Consider the following 20,480-nt stretch of genomic DNA (forward strand, 5'->3'; position numbering starts at 1 on the left):
AAGCATCACCTCTAAGGCTCCAACAGTAAGGCACTCACAGAAAGAGCAACTTCTGTAGCCTAAAGGACAGAGTGCAAATGGAACCAGGGTTACCTCCTGGCCAGGCAACTTGGAGGCCAATCTTTGCAGATGGTCCTGCCTCGGACTCAGAGTCAAGCCAAGAACAGGCTATGTGTCCGGTTTAAATCAAATGACACACATTCAGTGCCTTCTACTTGTAAAAACCTGTCTTTAATGATAGAAATAACAACCAACAATTCAGACAAGTCAGAAATAATAACCAGCCATGCTTTTAAGTCAGAACAAAAAATCCATCCCTCAAAAAAAAAAAAAACAACCACAAAAACAAGGAAAAATAATAATAGGGAACTCTTTCGAGGCCAATTACTTGCTGACTAACTCAAGGCTTCACATATATACATGAATAGTTCAAATACTATGTTATATAACATATGGTCATCACATTAATCTTATATCTTGGGTAATAGCATTATCTCCGTTTTTTAGATTAAAAAGCAGAGGTGGCAACTGCTTTGCCTAAAGCTACACAGCTAAGTGGAAGGGCAAGGATTTGAACCCAACCAGCCTGGTTGGCTCCAAAATCCCTGCCCTTATCAATATTAACAGAGAGAGAAAAACAGGCTCCTTTATAACTTTTCACCACTGTCATCAAAGGATTCATGGTGTCCCTTTCAAAGACTGTCACTTGGAAGTGCTAGCCTTTGCCCTTGACCTTGGCACATCATACGTGCCAGATGATCTACAACAGTTGCATCCAGCTAGCCCTGCAGCACTTGCTCAGTTGTTGAGGGGCGCTTTCTTTTAAGAAATGAAGTGAAAGAGGAAAAGAAGGCTCCTCCACCTCCAGCAAGGCAAACAAATTCTCCAAGCAATGCTGCCAAGAGTCCAGATTAGGTAAAGCCCCCAGAGGACATCTGGCCCTGCAAACAATCAGCTCACTGACCAGAAGGAAGGAGCCTTCTCATTACCTGGGGACAGCTAAAGAAGTAACCCACAGGGGTCAAGAGTGGAGATGTGGCTGGGGAAAAAAAGCAGAAGGAAAACACAACTGAAAATGAGGAAGGCCTTGGCCAGGGGTGGCTGGGATCAGGAGCGGGGAGTAGCAGACATTCTGACTACACTGAGGGGAAGATAGCCATGGGGAGACCATAGACACCCCAACCCCAGACTGGGGACAGGAAGGCCCACACCTTTGAACTTCTAACAAGCTCTCTGCGCACTGTCGGCCAGCAAAATGATGGTATTTCCTAAGTAAAAAGTTGGACTGCACGTATGTGACAAGAAAAATAAAAGTGCCTTTCAGAAAGAGTCCCATGAAAAACATGGTTAAAGTAGCCCCAGCGCTTAGAGGGCTAAACTTGAATTTTATTTTAAGTATTATGGTGTTTCCCTACAGGGCTAGATAATTGAACCATTGCTTGACTTAATGGTGGGGTGAGGAGTCCTGGGGATATAAATTGGAAACAGCAAGACAAATTAGAGATAGCTGTAACAACATTCAGGTGAGTTTGTCATGCCTTACTTCCCTTCATCTCTACCCTAAGAGTCACTCTGTTCTCTCTCTGCTGTGTTCCAGATGCAGCCTCTCAATTTCGGGTTGAAACAGCCCTGTCTGCCAAGTGACCTCAACAATCTGGCAGTTCTGCATGTCCCCAGACTCAGCCAGTCTCTTCTTTAACAACTCTCCCCTGCCAGGGCTCCCTGCTAGAGACCAGCCTCCCCAGCTCCTACTGGTCCTGCTGTGCCATTATTAACAGCCTTCCCTTCCCTTGGTCCACTAACACACACCCTCCTGAATGCCTCTGACAGCCCCAAGTAGATCAATACTCTACTTTGTCTTTTCTGCATCTCCTCTCTCTTGAGAAACCATTCTTTCTTAACTAACTGCCTTCCATGCCATCATCAAATTCCAACTCCCAACCCACCTTTACATACTTGACTGCTTTGCATGTAGGAAACAAAGACTGCGATAAAATATAAAGTTATATAAATCAGCTACATCATCAAACCTGCTAGAAGTCTCAAACTAAGGACTAGTCACGGAGTTGCATAATTCATTATCTGGAAAAAAAATGATTAAGTCTAGCAATTGTGTTTTCAAGTATCCATTCATTCCTCAACAGGCTCAAAACATAGCAACTGTAAAAGGGTGGAGGAGACATTCATGGGTGCATGTTGGTGTCTGGGGCGGAGGCATGAAAATGATGCTAAAAGTAGCGGCTGGATAGAAGGAGGAATGAGCAGTGTGTCTCTGGAGCGCCCCAATGTCTGTACCCCTACTCTGCTATTAATTAGCTCCAGGACCTCGAAGTAAATCGCTCAACTTCCCTCAGCTTTGGTTTCCTCCCTGTAAAAGGAAGAAACCACAAGTGGCTGATAGGTTAGTGGTGATGGAGTAATAGGCTAGTACATGAGGGATCCGACACAGGAAATGCTTATAATCATTGATGGAGAAACTGAGGCACAGAAAGTGAGTGAGCTCAGCCAGTGCTGCTGGTACCAATTTAGCCCAAGTAACAGAATGCTTAGTCCAGTAAGTTAATCTTTCCATTTAGTACTGTTTAGAACACGTTTATTGTGTGTGCATGCATCACTCAAAAAACTTGCTGACCAACACAAATCCAGACTTTCTCCCTTGTACTGTGTTCTCATTTCCTGAGAGAATGCAAGAGTGTGTCACTTAACAGCAAATTGTCAACTACTGACTTGATTGTATAAACTTGGTATTCTTAAGCCAAGTGATGGATCCACCCTCCCCATACCTCAGTTTCTATTAATCGCCAGAAGAGACTAAAGTAATGGGAGATACTCTTACACTAAAGGAGGGAGCAGCTGGTAAGACAACATGCTACATACCGAAAATACCTTTGTTGCAGGGTAAAAAATAAACATCTTTTACTGCCTAAGCTCTTTAACTCCTTAGGGGTGTGTGTGTGTGTGTATGTGTGTGTGTGTGTGTGTGTATACCTATTTGATTCTTGAGGCAATGGGACATACATATTTTAATGACTTGAAATAAATTTGAACAAAACCTAAAATTGAAAAATCCGAAGTTGAAGCTGATAGTATAAATACCTCAAAATAAGGAAAACAGACCTTCATAAGGTTTATTTTTCCAAGCCAGAGCATAGAAATTCACCATATCCTGTATACAAATAACCATCCATGCATGAGAAGCAAAGCCAATGGATATGTCCTACTAACCCAAGCATTAAGCATAAAATCAGGGGCCTTTTAATAACACACTTTATGGTACAGGCTTCAGGTACAATGCCTTTACTATGCATATAAATGGGAATTCTTACAAGAAAATACTCAAGATACAGTGAGAATACTGAGAGAGAAATGGAGAGCCTGGGACCTAGGCTTAGGTTTATCAGCTGGTAGTTATGTAACTCCAAAACAAGATACTTCACTTCAATATACAATAGTTTTCCCATCTCCAAACAAGGAAAGAATACTTGTTCTACTTATCAAGTTTTTAATATGGACCAAATAAAATTTACCTGTGGTGTTACCTATGATTTCTGAACATCGCTCACAAATCAAGGAAATCCCCACATTTAAAATTTCACTTTGTTTCATGAACCAGAATTAGCTCACTGACAGCCCTAGCTAAGGCTGAGCCAGCCCTTTTGCTTTTGAGGTCAGTAAGTAATCTAAGACTCGAGAGTTTTCTCTCCACTTCTCAACTTGTCTGAGTCGAGTTTCCTCCCTCTATCCCAGAGAGTTGGTAAAATCTTCTCCTGGTACAAATGAACTCTGTATTTCCCATGACACTCCAATGAAAGAAAGTCGATGGCACGCATACAACAGACAGCAGGGAGACTGCACTAGACATTTGTCATGCATTTAACATCTTGGTACCCTTATGTGTTTGGAAAATCCTCCACTTCTTGAGGCAGAGCCTACCCCCCAATTGCAGAAGCTAATAGTGCTGGATACTTATTTTCTCAGCATCCTTTACAGCCAAAGTATGGGCCCAGGGCAACCACTGCGACATGAGAATCAATTCCTAGTGATGTAAACAGGAAGAAAACCTCATGATCCTGTTCACCCTTTCTATTCCCAGTGTATATCACAGAGCAAACCACGGGGGGAGGGGGAGTCTGAAAGTAGCCAAATTGTAGTCAAACAGTACAGAAGGCAAAACTTAGAGGATTAGATTACCTAAAATATATCTTAGGATCAGCTTTTTTCACACCTTTTATACAGAAGTAGAATGGAGTTTTTGAAGAGTATAGTACTTCTTAGTTTTTAAAACAAATCTGAATTTTGGTCCCTCTATCTTCCCTCTATCATCTTTCCTCCTCCAACATCCTAAGGACCATACAACCCAGACACACCCCAGTTGTTCCAAATAATATATATGCCAAAACAGGACCCATTCATAGCTCCTCTGCTTCTCCCGGGCTCTTCATTCCAACTAAAGCGTGTTGCCCTTGCTGCTGAACTCATAGGCCTCAAATCACAGCTCAAATGTCACCTCCATTGTGAGGCTTACTTAATCCACCCCCAAATTAATCACTACTTTCTCTGTGCTGTTGCAATCTGTACTGCGGCCATGATGCTTTCCTCGGTTTGGAGAATGTTAGTAGCCCTCCTCTATCCCTTCACTCACTCCCATTGCAAGCTCCTAGGACAATAAATGCTTACCATGGCTGGAATAAGGGTAAGGTAGATGAGGCACTATTTTACTTATATTAGAGTTTATTTGTATTAGTATATGTTTGTAATACATGCTCATCTTGGGAAACTGTTACATATACATATATATATATATATATATATATTTAATCATTTTTAATTCCACTTTCCATCTCTGTTCTTCTTCCATCTCCACAAAGTCCTCCTCCCTGTTTCTTACCATCTATCCTTTATTTTGCTTTTCAAACTATTTATATTTTAGGTTTCCCATGTTAAGAGAAACCATGTGATACTTAACCGTTTGTGTGTGGTTTATTTCACTTAACATTATGATCTCAAGATGCATCTGTTTTCCCACAAATGATTCAAATTACCCTTCTCTATGGCTGGGTAGTATTCCATTGTATATATGTACCACATTTTCTTTATCCATTCATCTGTTGACAGTCATATAGACTGCTTCCAAGACTCGAAGTTGGGGCACAAACTTTAAAGAGACACCTACTCTCAAGTGCAAGTGCACAAAGCTGGTCTTTACCCACCTTTCTTTCATAACAATTCAGAGCCTCACAGGAATAAGCACACTGGCTTTTGTCAACAGAATGATGAATAACATAAAAATGTACATAATTCAGAGAATATTTATATGCTACAGAGAAGGCAGCATCTGACAGTGGCACAAATAGTTTGAATGACTTTACAGAAGGCACTTAATATTGCCAAATGGAAGGAAGAACATAACCTCCACTGTGCATTTGTTGCCAGTTCATGGCTTTATTACTCCAAATTCAGAAGCAGTTCAGAAAGGAAAAGATCAGGAGAGGAGGGGAGAGTCACAGAATACTCTAGCACTTGATCTGAGGCCTGATAAATGCACAGAATTTGAAGAAAAGGAGGGGAGAATAGTCATTCTAAGAGAGGCACAAAATATGAGGGATATTATATATTTGAGTGAAATCAAATTAACAAGATGATTAGAGCAAAAATGCATGTTAGGGAGTGAAAAATAAGCTGAATATAAATTGGATAATTCGAGTAGAAAAAGACAATGAAGCACTCTAGAAAAACCAAGCAGAGAATTTGGGGGCTTAGAGCTGAGCAATAAGATAGAAAATACTGTTTTACATTAATAGAAGTCCAACAGCTACAATTACTTTATTAATTCTTTATTTGGTATCAGGACCTTTTATACATTACAGATTAGTTATCTCATTTCACCCTTGAATCAAGCCTCTTTGGTTTTATTACCACCATTCCCATTTAATAGATAGGGATGCTGAGATTTAGTGAAGTTTAAGTCAATCGTTCAAGGTCATACAGCTTACAAGTAGCAGAACCAGATTTAACTCGTGCTTTCTGCCCTAAATATGCCCCTAAGTAAGACATACTGAAGGAAAAATGGACAAGAGGGTCAAATGAACCAGATGATTTAATGTCCACAAGCCTACAAAAATAATGTAATAGACAGAGCTTGGGACACTGGGAGGAATACAAAATTAAAAGGAAAGAGGAGATATAAGCAAATGCATTTTATGTTGTAGATACTAAGCCCAAAATGGTGGCAGAGGTATAGACAGAAGTGTCTTTCGAAAGAACGAAGCCTTCAAGACAAGGATGAAGAAAGAATGAAGAGGATGAAGAGGATCAAGAAAGGATGAAGCCTTCGAGAAGAGGCAGGATTTCAGGAGAGAGATCTGGCAGTCCCACAGTAAGAAGTAAAACCCAAAGGTCTGGAAACTGGAGAGCTGTTGGAGGAACAGCCTGCTTCAAAAGAAGAGCTACTCTGGGAAGAATCCACATTTGGAAGACAGAAAGGTAATATAAGAAATAATCAAATGGATTAAAAAAATAGCACTATATTAAAAATAGATTTCTAGTAAGTAGGAATAGTTAACAGGAATCACAAGAAATATCAAGCAAAAAGTCACTTCCTCTCCCCACTGGGTAGTATTAGCCAAAGACTAATGAAGAGTCAGGATTTTTACCATCATTCTGTGGTAACAGGACCATCCACTCTATAGCAACCGTGGAGGCCAGGTGTGGGGCAATAACTAAGTGCCTCTCTCCCTCCCAACCAGGCAGTGATGGGTCTAGTAGGAACCTCCCCCACCCAGCAGTAATGGGGCCCATCTCGCCACCTGTCAACAGAGGCTTAACAAAGAACCTATACTTCCACCTTCACTGGTCAGCAACAAAGCAGCACCCCCTTTTACCCACCAGGCTGGCATCAGAGATGATCTTCAAAGTAGAATGATCAAATAAGAACCAGAGTCTTAGAGTAGAAAAAATCCTGGCTTCAAACAAAAGTTATTCATCATACCAAGAAAGAAGAACATCTCAAACTGGATGGGAAAAGACAATCAAAATGGAGATGATTAGAAGTCAGAACTACTAGACAAGGATTTTTAAGGCAACCATCATAAAAATGATTCAATGAGCAAATGAGTAAGTTTGAAACAAATGACAAAAGAGGAGATCTCAGGACTGAACTAGACTATATTTAAGAAATGTGGAAAATTTACAACTACAAAATGCAACCAAACTTTCTCAGAAAGTCAGTGGATAGTCTCAACAGCAGAATAGAGGATACAAAGGAAAGAATGAAGTAAATTTGAAGACACCTCAGTAGAAATTACCCAATCTTCAAAATAGGCCAAAACACACACACAAACACACACACACACACACACACACACACACACACACACAGATCCTCAGGGAAGAAGTGTTTAACCTTAAAAAAAGGTAACATTGGGGCGGGGATTTAGCTCAGTGGTTTCGCTGCCTGCTGCGCAAGCGCAAGGACCTGAGTTCAATCCCTGGTACCAAAAAAAGAAAAAAGAAAAAAAAGGTAACATTTGTGTCATTGGAGTCTCAAAGAAAAGATGAAAGAGACTAGGGCTGAAAAGAATAATAGCTGAGATTTTCTCAAATTTGGAAAGAAAATTACACACATACACACACATACACACACACACACCTCTGTACACACACATACATTCTCTTATCGATTCATACTTGTATGGCTTGCTAGGCAAACCCAAATAGGACCAACCCAATCAAATTCATGCCACAACATATCATAAGTAAACTTCTGAAAACTAAAAAAAAAAAAAAAAAAAAATCTTGAAAGTAGCCAAAAAGAAATAATGCATAATCTATGGGGGGGGCGGGGGGGACAAGTTAAGCGACAATAGATTTCTGACCAGAAATAATAGAGGCTAGAAAGAAGTGGAATATTTTTCAGATCTTACAAGAAAACTGTCAACCCAGAATTCTATACCTAAGGACATGGAATGAAGGAGAAATCAAGACATTCTCAAGTGTGGAAAATTATGATAAAGAATGGCTAATGAAGTTCTCTAAATTGAAAGGAAACTATAAAAAAAAAAAGTCACACACAAGTCAGAAGAGCTGTATCATTAGTGTAGAGAAAGTAGGTATCAGACGGTGAGTAGAAGAAGAGAATGGGTATTGTTGAAAAGGGGATCACCCTCAGGCTCAGGGAGAGAAATCATATGAGGTGCAGTCTGGAGGACAGTGGGCATGTACAGCATAGTGATTAAGAAGAACAGAAGGATCCGATCTCTACTGAATCTCCTCCTAACTGCATTGGCCCTGGATACATTCTTACCCTTTGTACATGTTACTTTTGCCTCTTTCTAAGTGTCAATAATCATATCTATCTCAGAGTTCTTGTAAGATTCAAATGAGACAATACTTACACAGTATTGAGCACAGTGTCTGGTGTGTGAGTATAAGGGCTCAAGAAATACTATTCCTATTTTGGGAAGCTAAAGTAGCTATTTTAGCCAGAAGAAGAGCCAACCAGAGAGAATGCTGTTCTCAGGATGCAAACTTAATACAGAAAGAAAAGACCATTAGAAAAAGAGAAGGAAAAATCAAGAGACTGTATGCATAGAAGACTAGGGTAGGGTATAGTGTAAGGAAGACAGCTTTATTTACTAATGTGCAAAGACAGTATAAGACAGGACATGTAGTGTTCATGGGATCAGAAGACAGGTTCAATCACTACTGTCATGGCTTACTCACAGTGGCATCCTGGAGAAGCAACTTGACCTCCCTAAACTTCATCTCTCCTTCCAGAAATGGTAATAATAACCCTGACATTAGGTTTATCATTTCTAAGCCATTCTTAAAACCCCACTGAGTGTTTGAGATCACAGACATCTAATAAATGGCAATAATGTTATTACTCAAAATAGATAAATCAATAACAGGATAGATACAGAGAGAGATGAGAAGTCCAGGAATGGATTTATGAGTGAGGCTAAGGCTGTGATGTTTACTTTAGTTGGACTTTTTAGCTATGTGGCAAACTCAACTGGTTTTTTTCCCCCCATTAACGTTATTGGTACATTTTAGGTATAAAATACAGTTACATTCATCATTGGGATCTTGTACCATTACATGAGCATCTTGGTTCTTATTTTTTCCCCCTTCCCTTGCCCTCCCTTCACCCCCTCCACCCTTCCCTATTTGCAAAGACCTTGTTTCCATTTTTTTCCTCTTCTCATATTTTTTCCTTTCCCTTTTTTCCCTTCCCCTACCCCTCCCAATTACCCTGCACTTTTAGACCTTTTCTTCCTGTTACACAATATCAGTTACACATTTTTTAAATTACAATATTAAGATCTAGGAGACATTACCACAGATTTTACAGAATTTCAAAGGATATAGAAAGCATATTACAAAAATCTTTTTGGAAATAAATTTGACAACTTCTAAGAAGTAACTTAGAAGACAAATTAATGAAACTAACTCTGGAGGAAATATCAAATTTGAATAGCACCTATTAAAGAAAGTATATTCCTAGTTTGAAAACCTACCTATATGACAACAGCAGGCTCATAAACATTTTAACTGATAAATTATATCAAACATTTAAAGCAGAAAAAAGAAGGAACACTTCTCCCCTCATTTTAGGAAATCAACATTGTGCTAATCCTAAAACTGGATAAAGATAATAGAAGAAAAAGGTATGAACATAGATAGAAATTTGTTTCACAAAACAAACTCTTAGAAGTCAGATCTGGCAGTATGTAGAAAGTGGTTTTATTATAGGGATGGCAGCGTTGGTTCAGCATTGGAAGATCCACCCCCAAAAGTCATCATTTTAACAGAGGAAAGGAGAAAGCCATATGATCCTGTCACTAGTTGGAGAAAAAGTATTGGACCAAATTCTACAGCTGTTCATGGTAAAAGCTATCAGGAGACTAGAAGTAGAACAGAACCTTCTCAACAGATCAAAGACATGTACTCCATACTTCCAACAGAAACTCCTTCTATGAATGGAGACGATACAATGCTTTCTCCCTAAAGTGGGGAACAAGGGCATATATGCCTACTCTTCATCTGTCCATTAGACTTTGAAACATAGGTCTAAATCAAAATAGTCTGGCAATAAATGACACAACTAGGATAGGATTAGCACAGCAGAAGCAAAATCTTTATATGTACATGAAATGATCATCTACAGAGAAAATACTAAGAAATCTCTAGGAGTCCCTAGAACTTCTACTTGAATTTAGCAGGATTAGAAAACACAAGGTATATATAAAAATTCAGGTCTGTGTATACTTGCTATAAATGAAGAATTCAATATTGAAATTTAAAAGTTATGTAGGAGTACAAAGGACCCAGAAAAGCCAAAAACAAAAACAAAAACAAAAACAAAAACAGTGTTGGAAGACGTTTAGCACCCAATTTTAAGACTTCTTCTAAAGCTACAGTAATCAAGGCAGGGTTGGTGTAAGGAAAGATATATAGATCATGTGAATAAAACAGAGAATCTAGAAATAGAACCACACATATATCGTCCACTGAGTTTTGAAAGATTATTTAACATTAGCATTTTATAGAATATAAACTCAATTCAAGAGCCGAGGAAGAGATAGTGTTTTTAGCAAATGGCACTAGAACACCTGGTATCCGTATATAAAAAATTAAGCTCAACCCTTTATTTCCATACATGAAAATAACTTGAAGGGATCTATGAACCTAAATAAGAAAGCCTAAAAGTATAAAACTTTAAGAAAAAATTATAAGGGAAAATATTTATGAATTCAGGGTAGCCAAGAACTACCTAGGATACAAAAAACATGATTTGTAAAAGAAAAAAACTTGATAAATGAGATTCCATCAAAATTTAGAACTTTAAATGACATCATTAAAATAAAAAGTAGTCCTTAAACAGACCATATTTACAATGCATATAACCTATGACCAGAATATATAAAGAATTCTTAGAGCTCATTAATAGACAACCCAATTAAAATGTAGACATAAGAAGATGATAAATAGCCAGTATAGCACAAGGAATGGTGTGGAACTCTAGAATCAGAAAAATACTAATCAGTACAATAATAAGACTGAATTATACACTCATTCGGGAGATGAAGTTAAAAGTTTTAAAAGCCTTGTCATGACTTTTTCTTTTTGTTGGATTCTCCCCCTTTGCGTTTAATTTGTCACACCCAATGGATTCATTCTGCTGGGTTTCCTGGGGTTGTGATCCTCATTGTCTTTTCCTAGGGTATTGTCTAAAATTTTCTGGAGTGCCGGTTTGGTATTCATGAAGCTCCTGAGGTGCTCTTTATCATGAAAGTATCTTACTTCTCCATCAATTTTGAAAGATAGTTTTTGAGGGTACATCAATCTGGGTTGGAGGCTGTTTTCCTTTAGGGCTTGAAATACATCACTCCAAGCTCTTCTTGCCTTGAGGGTTTGCACTGAGAAGTCTGCTGTGATTCTGATGGGCTTTCCTTTGTATGTGATTTGTTTCTTTTCTCTCACTGCTTGTAGAATTTTGTTCTTCTATTGGATTTCTGGAATCCTAATTATTATATGCCTATGTGTAGATTCTTTTTGATTAAGGCTAGCTGGAGTCCTATGCCTCACTTACCTGTATGTCAAGTTCTTTTTCCCTGCTTAGGAAGTTTTCTGCCATCACCTCTGTGAAGAGTTTTTTTATATCATCTGCACTCTCTCCTCTTTCCTCACTGACTCCAATCAGTCTTATGTTATTCTTCTTTGCATCGTCTAGCAGCCGCTGGATTGATTTGTCATGTTCCCTCACAATTTTAAAGCAATTTTTCTTTTCCTCCTTACTAATTGCAATCTTTCTTCTATATGTGAAATTCTGTCCTCCCATTGGTTCATTCTGCTGCGCAGACTTTCGATGGAGTTTTTAATCTCTTGGAAATCTGTTTGTATTTGTTTTATGGATTCCATTTGTTTCCTATGTTGGGATTCCATCATGTTCCTCAGATCCTCCAATTTTTTTCTGTGTCCTCTCTAGATTTATTAATCATGTCTTGCACCATGAGCAAAATCTTTGCTGTTATCTGAGTAATTATTTCTGATTTCATTTTTCTCAGATCCTCTTTTGTTGCCAGTTCAGAGAGTCCAGGTGGTTGAGTATCAGAGTGTTCCATCTCGTTTCCCTTTGGGGTTGCTGGAGGTGATCTGGAAGTCTTGTTTTTGAGGCTTGTTTATGTGTCTTCTCATTTCCATGGGGGGAGGTGCTTCTGGTGCCCACGTGGCTCACCTTCTCTGCCCTAGGAGCTTGGGATAGCAGCAGGAGAGCTTCCTTCCATGTTCTGGGACAGGCTCAGCTTCTCTGCCCTAGAAGCTTGGGATGGCGGTGGAGGAGCTTCCTTCCAGGTGCTGGGACCAGCTGAGCTTCACTGCCCTAGGAGCCTGGGATGGAGGTGGGGAGCTTCCTTCTAGGTGCTGGGACTGGCTGAGCTTCACTGCCCTAGGAGCCTGGGATGGAGGCGGGGGAGCTTCCTTCCGGGTGCTGGGACCGGCTGAGCTTCACTGCCAACTAATTGTTGAGAGTGAGGAAGGGCAGAGAGAGCTGGAGACCTCGCAGGAAAACAGATTAAAACAACTTTCTCTGCAACTCCTGAAACATCAAAGTTAAATGGATTTAAATAATAATTTTTTCCTCCCTATAGTTTATGGGTGACTGATGATAAGCACATTTGTCCTACAAATGGCCAGGTAGTAAAGCTGAGGTTCTGTGGACCACAGACTTCCTGTCCCAATAACTCTGCCATTGCAGCATGAATGCAGAGACAAAATGTAACAAATGAGTGTAGTGTTCCAATAAAACTTTATTTATAGACACTCAAACCTGAACATCATATAATTTCACAAGTCATGAAATGTTCTCCTTTTGATTTTCTGAAAGCTTTTAAATTTTTACCAACTATTTTAACTTTCAGGCTATACAAAAACACACAGGAAGCCACAGTTTGCCAACTGCTTCCATACAGTGGTCATAAAATCAGGCTAAAGTTAGACATGAATTTGAGTCTTTCCCTTACAATTTACTAGAAGTGAAACCTCAGCTAGGGTACTTAGTCTTCTATACCCCCTATTTACAGACTTCTCAACTATAAAATATGGACAAAATTACACATTTTCCACATAACTTTTGTGAGAATCAAATGAGATAATGCACGTAAATGAGCCTAGCAGAGGGCCTGATACAAAGCCAAACCCAAAGTAACCAAAATAACAAAGAGAAGCATTGGACATAGAGGAATACAGGCCACACTGTCAGCCAGCAACTAACCCAGGTTGAGAACCTGCATGTGAGTCTCTTCAGTTTAGTGCTTTTCCAGTCCCACACCTGCTGGCTTAGCTTCACAAGAAACCAGCCAGTCATGAACAGGTAATTCAGTGGCACTAAGCAAGTCTCCCATCCCATTGGAAATTTCTCCCATCTTTGAAATTTCATCATTAAAAATGGATTAACTTGTTATAAGCTGTTGTCCACCTAAATGATGTGAATTCCCCTGGATGAGTTCTTAGTTTAAGTTCTACTAGTTATACTGACAAGTGATTGATGAATTACTGTTGCAGGACTGTCTAGATATTAGATATGGATAAGAAATATAATGGGAAGAAATGTGATTTATCAATGTAATAGAATACAATTCAGCCATGAAGAGGAATAGCACACTGATTCATGCTACAACATGGATGCACTTCTAAAATGTTTTGCTGAGGGAAAGAAGCTACATGTGTGACTCCATTCATAAGAAATACACAGAATAAGCAAATCTATAGAGACAGGAGGCAGATTGGTGGCTTCCAGGAACTGGGAGAAGAGGGGTTGAGAACTGACTACTTAATAAACACAGGATTTCCTTCTGTGACAATGAAAAAGGTTTGGAATGAGACAGTGGTGAAGCTTGCACTGCTTTGTAAATATAGGAAAAGCCACTGACACGTATACTTTAGCATTATTAAAATGGTATATATATATAAATATATAAATGGTATATATATTTATCACAATAAAAATAGACATTAAAAAGATGCAGAAGGATTCTGCAGGTGTGACAGGATGTTCTCTTAAGAAGTGAGAAGAAAGTCTAGGAACAGAGAGACTGGATTTACCAAACACTACCTTAATCCACTTTGAAAGTCTGTATAAGGCTAATCCTAGATTGTGATACACTACTTGTTGAATACCTACTATGTGCCAACTACGGAGTGAGGCTTTAAGGATAAAACACTGTATACAACATAGAAATGAATTTCTTAAAAATCCTTTGCAATATATAAATAACCAGAGAAAAGTCCCCCATTCACTCATTTTTATTAAAATACACGCAAATATTTACTGTAAAAATGCTCTCATAAAATTAATTAGCATTTCTTCATTAATTCTCATTTTAACCCTGCCTGGCCATTAGCATACCTAATAGTGAGAAAAAAGAAGTAAAAATCTTGCCAGGCATGGTGGCACATGCCTGTAATCTCATCCCTCAGAAGAGTGAGGCAGAAGGATTGTGAGTTTGAGGCCAGCCTAGACGACATACCAAGTCTAAGGATGCATACACAGTAAGCCTGGCAGGATACAAACATGGTGAGACCCAGTGTCATGAAGAAGAAAGGGGTAGGGGCAGGGGAATGGGGAGGAGAAGAAGAAGAAAGAAGAGAAAAACGGAGGAGAAGAGAAGGACGAGGAGGAAGGGGAGGAAGAGGAGGAGGGGGTGGGGAAGGATCTTCTTTGGATTCTTCTTTTGGATCTTCCTTTGGATCAAAGAATCAGAGCGCTATGCTCTTGAAGGAGGCTGGATTAGGGCAGCAGAAGCTCCAAGAAAAAGGAAGGAATTTAGATGAGATCTGTTAATTGGCAAACTTGTTCTTTTTCCAAAGTTAAATCTCTAGAGAGGACAGAGAAAACTGACAGCTGTTCATTTCTTTTAAAGTGTTGTTTGCAGCCTAACAATCTAATGTGCTGGCAGCACATCCACTTTTTTCTCTTAAATCAATTTTAAATGATTGAAATACATCTTAGATTATTTTTTCTTTAGCTTCTAGAAATATCAGGTCTACACCAACTCATAGACTGATGGCGCCCTTTCCTTAAAGCCTTCACAACCTTTCTTGGTCATACTATACAAAGGCCATTCTTCCACTATCTCTGTAGTTTATCTTTGATTCTTAGCAGAGTAACAGGGAAGAAATGCACTTTGGAGTACAAATCAGTGATATATAAATTCGGGTTATTATTAGAGTATGGTTGAAGTGGTCTATTTCTTTCAAACTACCCAAAACAAATAGAATGAAGCAGGGATGATTTCCCTGAGACCAACGGAAAGGGAAGGAAGGTAAAACGTTTGAAGAGTTTCATCTGCCAGCCTTCAGCCAGCTTAATTTTATGCTCCTATATTTCCACCGAAGCTCTATGGTCTCCATATGTTCTAGCCTTAGTGTATGTGTTTTCCTAACCGGTCAGATGAAGCACTTCTTTAGAACTACACAATGGAGTGACCGTCCAGTCACAGAGATGGAAACTGAGGACTGGGGCAGATAGATAATGTGAGATCACAGATCTAGTTTAAAATACAGATAACTAGTTGATTTATTTTTCTCTGATGTGTTGCTAAGATTGTTGCTAAGAACTAAGCAGGGCTATGTATACACGTTTTGGAAATTTCAAGTTGAAAAAAATAAGACAAAAATAATATTGGCTGGATATGACATTTGGAAGAGACCACCTTGAGTTTGTTTTTGCACTTCATCATCACCTTGGGTGCTTCCTCCTGAACTTCTAGAAGACCTTTTGGAACCCTGGAGCACTCTCCTCTTTATGAGTATGAGGCTGATTTCCAAAGGTCCCCAAGGTCTCCAGCTCTAGAACAGAGGCTGAGTTTCTACTCCGGAAAACCTCCAGAATGGCAGGCATTCCAATGTGGCAACATAAACATGGTGACCTCATGGAGCAAGCAGACAGGGAGAGCCCACAAGCTCCCTAGTCCTTGGAAGGCAGGAATGTCAAGTTAGTTCACCAACAAAACAAAAAAGAGGGTGGAAGACATGGCCATATAAATGGAAACTGGCCAATCAGATCTCAAGGCATGCCCTGCTGAGCAGGGGTGAGTGTGAGTCAGTGAACCACCAGCAGTGCCATTATGCACTGAGTCATCAAATGGTAGTTCAGGAAAATGACTTTCAATACTAATCAATCCATGCAAACTCTCTTCCCTCTAAAGATTGGTATCTTTTTTGTTTTTATGATAAAGTTACTCACTGACTTGCCAAAAGAAAGCTCTTCAAAGCCAATTTGGCTCCCTATTCCATACTGAGCTCAGAATATTAACAAAAACTTGTTGCTAAGGGATGTAGGTGCATAGTTGAATCTAAAATACAAAATTATGCTACTCTAGCTGTTGCAAGAAAGCCTCTCTTAGCACTACTTCATAGTATATATGTGTCTAGCCATGAGTGCCTCCTAAATTGCAAGATCTTCCCTCCTTCCACCCCTACCTATTCCTCCTACCTCATCCCTCCTTGTCAGAGCAGATGACCCCTACATTCCAACCACAGATCTTTAGGATTTTCTGGACTTGAGTCTTTCGCTCTGCCCCCCACACCAAAGCTGACTGCTTTGCCTACCATTCACTCCCAATCCCTAAATTCTCCCACTCACCTTGCAAGATCTATACAGTGAATCACTTTTCCTGTGAGCTACCACAAATCACAAGTATCAGTAGACAATCACAAGTAGACACCTCTGTCCTCTGCTAGAATTTGAGTTTTGTAGAAGTCATCTCTCTGCACACTCCTCAGTGCCTAGCAATAAACCACACAGGGAAGCAACTAGTAAATGTCCAGGGTATGAACGGCTGCATGCATGACTGAACAGACCCCACTCAATCATCTGATGACTGATTGAATAAACAGAGCTCCTGATTTCTACTGTCCCTGGTGCTCTCACTTGCTATTTACCTATAAGCCTCAAAGATTGGTTTCTCTCTTTATAGGAGGAACATAAAAGCTCTCCAGAGAGTCAAAGTCTGACTTAGTATTAAGATCCACTGAAGGTGCTAACAACAGCCCAGGTGTGAATTTCAAGAGATCTGTCCTCTGCACTTGGCTTGCTACTACTTTGGTGTTTCTAGTTCATTTTTGTTAGCCATAATTGCTTCATCTGTAAGAAGAAGGTTAGCCTGAAAGTACTCCAATGTCCCTGCTAGATATAACGGTCCATGATTCCCAAGTCTTGACTTTACATTTTACCTGGTATCTATTCCCCAGAGTATTTGTACCACATACACTTGGGCAACTGTCACACCATAAAACAACTCTACATTTGTCACTTAAGAGAGCACCAGCATGTTTTCTGTGTTGTTCTCTGTTCAGCTACACTGCTTTAGTTTGTTCACCAGATGGTATTATTGCTCTTTCTATGGCCCCTGTGGCCTCCTTAATAAAGGCAACCAGCAACAGAAAAAAATCATACGATACATGGTCTCACCACTCACAGAGAACATGAGCAAATCCAAGGAGATGCATCTCCTTTATAACCAAGTTATTATTAAAATATGCAACTTTATAAAGAGTTATTATTAAAAGAATGAAGTAAAATACCCCAGGTCACAGCATGCCTGGTACAAGTCTAACCAGCTCTATTTGTTGTTTTTATCTTTGTCGTGCATTTCCTGCCACTGCACTTACTGTGTCTATCCCTTTGTTTGTCTCACCTATGTCCCCCCACCTAGGTGTCCTGGTTCTGCGGCACCTCTAAGTGGATGGCAGTCTAGACAATGACTACAAGCATAGGGATAAATACCTGACTTAGATTCAGCCAACCCAGCACGAACTCATTGCCAGGTGTCATTTTTGGAAAGATACAGAATTTGATCTCAGACCAAAGACTGTAGGTAACCAAAGTGGTGAGTACTGAAACTCTGAAATCACAGAGATGCAGAGTTAGTGGCTCTTTTCATCCACATACATGGTCGTGAGTGAGCAGAAGCTGCCCCACAGAAGACACCGAGAGGAAAGCAGAATGAGTGTGGCGGAAGAAAGGGGGAAGGAGTCAGAGGATGTGTCACTTAGGCCTAACCAAACCTCTTGCAATTGGATTCCATGAAATTCTCCCTGATAATGACTTTTAATCGAGGTAAAACACAATACAAACAAATATACAAACACATGGACTTATTTGTAACCAAACTCCAGAGAGATTCATATTTCCGAGCGAAAAGTATTTTTCCATTAACCTTATTGCCCCTCTCTCCGGAACCTATTATATGAGGTGAATATCTCATACTCTAAGCTATTGCTTTTCTATTATACAATATGGGTGTTCTTATTTTTCACTGTAATTATAAAGCAGTGGCAGAGAAAGAAGCACAAACTTTAGAATTTAAGTGACTTTGGGCTTGGGGTGTGGCTCAGTGGTACAGCACTTGATTAGCATGCTTAAGGCCCTGGGTTCCATCCCCTGCACCACCAAAAACAAAACAAACCACAACAAAAAAAGAACTTAAATAAACTAAATTCAAACTCCATCTCTCTATTCACTAAGTATAGGATCGGTGACAAGTTATCCCCTGGAGTTCCAATTTCCTCTTTTGTGAGATGGGAATAATATCATCTGCCTCTCAGGTTTTTATGAGGATTAGAGCTATCAAAGCTCTAAGTGCTTAGTAAACAAATACAGTGCCTATCACAGCCTGGCACACAGTAGGCACTCAATAATCGCTACTGTAGAACAGTTTTCCATTAACCAAAATGCTGTACCAAAGAGTATGAAAATTGTACAGGTCTTAAGTCTCCCTAGAACCCCCTGATAAACTTTTAGAACAGAATTTCTAGAAAAGAGCCTTTCCTGTGGAGTTTGCATTTCTTCTATCCAGCTGTGCCTTAGACTTCGATGTCCAGGACACAGGGCTACTTTTTCATATTAGACTGTGTGCACCTCCTAACCTGAGAAAGAAAATTAGAACACCACGTGATCCCAGGGGCCTGTCAATGCAGCTGATTCACTCCTTACTGTTTTCCTGTCCCTCTGCGGGTCCCACTTGGCCAGCTGCTCTCAGGTACTCTGCAGGGAAGGTAAGTCTGGGCTCACTTCAAACAAGCCCAAAACTAGTTGCTTTTGCTCTTTTCCTGTGTGTCCTTCTGCACCCTACCTCCCCCGGGTTCTTCTAAGTGCATCTTCACACAATAGCCAGGTGAACAATCTGCTTCTGAAGATGAAAGAAACAGGTGAGGTGGGTACTATCCTCATTTCTTCTAGGCAGGATTGTGCAATAAAAACTTATACTATGGCCTGGGTTATGCAGCCCGGTTTCTTGGATCCTTTCACTCTCTGATCCCCGTTTTCCAACTGACATCTCTGTTTATTCTTTCTTTCTTCCTCTTTCATGTTGACTCATCTCATTCTTGACTTTCTGCCTAGCATCTACTGCCCACCTGTTCTTTTGTTATTTGCATCACCTGTCCCACGACCATGCCCCCAGCTCTGAGGATGCAGGGGCCCTGGCCTCACCGTGCTGTAACTTTCTCTCGGCTGCCCATCTGGCCCCACATTTGAAGCCTGCCGCCATCAGCCCTCTGGCAGGACAACCTGATGGATGCTGAACAACTGTTCTAAACTGCAAAGGTTGCTTCCCACTGACTTTACCCCAGTCTCCTCATTTAGCATGCCGGACAATTTCTTTCCTTATTGTCCCTTCCTACTGAACTGGCTCCTGATATTTTCACACATCATTTTATGCTAACAGCACCCAGACAGCATTAGGAAAATAAAGCTGCCTATTAGTGTGATTAAGAATGCACACCATTGAAAAGCCTTTGGTTAATAATCAATATTGTGAGAGGCTGGTAACACTTCAGTAGTACTTTCTTTTTAAGAGTTACAGGCCTTTTCTAAAAATAAGCTTTGCCTGGCTACAGATTCTTGGTTCTTATGCTCATTCCCTCCTAAGCTTTGTTCCATTAGGACTAGGATCATTTGTTACACCGGGACAGATGCCCTTTTCCTCTAATCACCAAGCCCTGGCCCTGTCTCCATACATCAGAGTTGCCTGCCACAACCACGGAGGCTGCTTTGTAGGTCTCATTAACACTAAATATTAATGAAGTTTTAGAAATGAATACAACAGCAGCACGCGCATGTGTGCATGTGTGTGTTTTCTAATTTAACCCATCCCAGTTTAGAAGCATCCAGTCTATCATTAATGACAGAAAACCAGAAGAGTAAGCAGGCCAAGGACCAGATAACCATCCCTTGTTTTACTTCCTTATTCTCCTGAGAACTGCACTTCCAGTTCTACTATGCCAAATTCATATCCTGCTTCTACTCACAGGCTTCTTCATTTTTGCAGGCTGAGTGATAAGCCTCATCTTCCTCAGTCTCCTGGCTGCATCTCCCAGCAGATCTTAAATGCATAACACCCAGAGTAGCATTAGTTTGCTAACATGTTCATTTTTCAGGTTATGGGTTGAACTATGTCCCCTACAATTAATATGTT

At 40.0% G+C, this 20,480-nt stretch overlaps 1 protein-coding gene across 5 annotated transcripts in view; it reads right to left on the minus strand.

The window, feature by feature from the left end:
• Map2k6 (mitogen-activated protein kinase kinase 6) overlaps positions 1-20,480 on the minus strand; it is a 195,993-nt gene that overhangs the window by 90,207 nt on the left and 85,306 nt on the right. The window contains exon 8 of one of the 5 annotated variants that reach the window (XM_087208573.1): positions 16,646-16,788. The exons of the other annotated variants lie outside the window; for them this stretch is intronic. The gene's annotated coding sequence lies outside the window, so the exon portion shown is untranslated. The remainder of the gene's footprint in view (positions 1-16,645; positions 16,789-20,480) is intronic. 5 annotated transcript variants of the gene reach the window in all.

This window comes from Heterocephalus glaber, unplaced genomic scaffold, assembly GCF_053883595.1.
Source record: "Heterocephalus glaber isolate CG9 unplaced genomic scaffold, H.glaber_assembly_v1.0 deba00000937, whole genome shotgun sequence".
Classification (NCBI taxonomy): domain Eukaryota; kingdom Metazoa; phylum Chordata; class Mammalia; order Rodentia; family Bathyergidae; genus Heterocephalus; species Heterocephalus glaber.